Source organism: Malaclemys terrapin, chromosome 15 (genome assembly GCF_027887155.1).
Source record: "Malaclemys terrapin pileata isolate rMalTer1 chromosome 15, rMalTer1.hap1, whole genome shotgun sequence".
NCBI classification, from domain to species: Eukaryota; Metazoa; Chordata; order Testudines; family Emydidae; genus Malaclemys; species Malaclemys terrapin.
In genome coordinates, this window is record NC_071519.1 from 16,240,417 (window position 1) to 16,242,809 (window position 2,393).

A 2,393-nucleotide genomic window follows, 5' to 3' on the forward strand; every position below is an offset into this window, starting at 1 on the left:
AACACCCACTGAAGGCCACCCGCAGACCAGCATGCAGGGTGGCTGCTTGATGCTCTGGGCCAACATCAGAAAACAGTAGGAAAGCAGGGCCTCTTACTATTCCCACTCAAGGTGCTCACTTTGGCACTGGGCAGGAGATTTTACCCCAAGAGGCTTTTTCCCAGCTGGTGAGAAGCAGAGAAACACCCAGGCTCCCAACGCGCTATTTAGCAAGTCCCCTCAAGCACAGGAACAGGTGCACATTTGGAAGAGGGAAATTGCTCCACACGCTAGCCCAGGCAGCCGCCCATTTTCTTTGGCAAGTCAGGAATGGCAAAGGCTAGACTGGAAGCACGTGGGGCTCATGCCCCAGCCTTTGTGACACCCAAACCCCAACTCCTTCCCGGGGCTCTAGCTAAAGCCACAACATTGGCCTGAGCGGCCAAGAAGAGGTTCCAGACCTGAAGGGAGCAGGACTTTCAGCACAAATGGAAAATGACACAAGCACAACCACGAAGGGACTCAAACCCTCAATCTCCTGACCAGAAGTCAGATGCCTTAGCCATTAGGCCACACAAGAAAAAGCTCTCCAAGTACTTCTTTAGAGAAGACGGACACTGTGTTTCTCAGACTCAGGTCACCCAATGAGGGGGGCCAAGACTCTCTGTGCACAAGAGATATGTGAGACTTAATTCTATGGAGCCAGGTGCAGGAGGGTTAGGCATGGGGGATTGGGGTGCAGTGAATGGACTGGCTGTCTAGGTGTGGAGATTTAGTGGCACTGAGGCACAGGAGGGAGGAGGAGGAGGAATCCTGCTCATAGGCAGTGGCTGTGGAGAAAAAGAGGTGGCAATTCCCCCATCCTAAATGGCCTGACTGGCTTGACCCTTCTCCCCTCTGCGGAGTGTGGCGGGGGGTGCAGTTCACCCCTGTGGGGCAGGTGGGCACAGGTGCAGGGCGCTGGGCTGCAATGCACCTGGAGGGCAGCTACGGTGGGGTGAGGCGGGGCCTGTGGTTTCCGTTCTGCATTCCCTGGTGCTGGGCCGTTGCACAATCCCAAGCCACACCGCACAGTGCACCCCGAGAATGGGTGGGGGGCCAAGCAGATGATCCAGCAAAGGGGGAGAGGATATGTGGCTGGAGGGAGGGAAGGCCTTGAACTGCAGTGGGGGAATGCAGAGCAGAGGTGACACCTCAAAAACCTGCAGCAAAGGGATGGACAGGCTGGATGGTTGGATAGACAAGGCAGTGAGCCTAAAAGGGGAGTGGGGGTCTAGTGGCCAGAGTGGGTGGGGGCTGGGTGCCAGGATCCCTGGGTTCTATAACTGGCTCTGGGAGCTGAGGTGGGTCTAGAAGTGAGAGCAGGGGACTGAGAGCCAGGACTCCTGGGTTCCATAGTGGTGGCTGTTTTTTTCCTGGGTCTCCCTCCCTAGAGATACCAGCCCAGCCCCCTAGCGGAATCTGAGTGGGAGTAGGAGGTTGCCCTGCCACTTCAGACTCGTGATTTGAACCCCTCCCCCCCACGGGCTGTGACATCACGGAATCTCCCACCCAAGTCACAAAGTAGGAGCCTCTCTCAGCATGAGGAGGAAGCTAGTGGGTTTCTTGGTGGTCTCTGGCAGAGGTGACAGCACCCACCAGACACCCCCTCATGGCTGCAAGGAGACTCTCCTGGACATCCCCCTACTACGAAGGGCCTGGGACGCCCAGCAAGGGATGGGTGTCAGTGACGTGGCCCTTGAGCCAATGCACTAGTCCTCATGCGGCTCTCATGGTCATTTGAGTTTGAGACCCCCTAATCTACATGGTAATATTTTAAACAGATTAATGTCATGGGGACAGAGGACTCAAAATATTCCCCCTTTTCTCTCTGCTCATGGTAACAACACCTGGAAGGACAAGGAACCACTGAATTTGGGGAGGGGTCCTGGCTAGAATCTTTCAGCCAGCAAGGCTGCTAAAGCATATGGTGAGAGAAACCTTTTGCTTTGAATTCACTTAGCTTATTATGTTAGGCATTATTTTTTACCTTTTATTTCTTTTTAAATAATTCTAACTTGTATGCCTCATTACTTGTCATCACTTAAAATCTACCTTTCTGTGGTTAATAAACTTGTTTTATTGTTTTATCTAGATGAGTGTGTTTGGATTGAAGTGTTTGGGAAACTCCCTTGGAGATAACCAGATTTGTGCCCATAATTTTCCATTAATGAAACGAAGGACTTTATATGAACTTGAATTGTCCAGGAGTGTGCTGGGGAGTACAAGACTGTGACAGGTTCCTGGGGGTGCACTATGGAGTGTGGGACCACTGAATCCTCCAAATGCACCAACCTGGGCTGCCTCTCACACTGTAATAGTCTGTACATCAGGTTCCAATCAAACTGCCCCATCACCACAGACCTGTTTAGTAG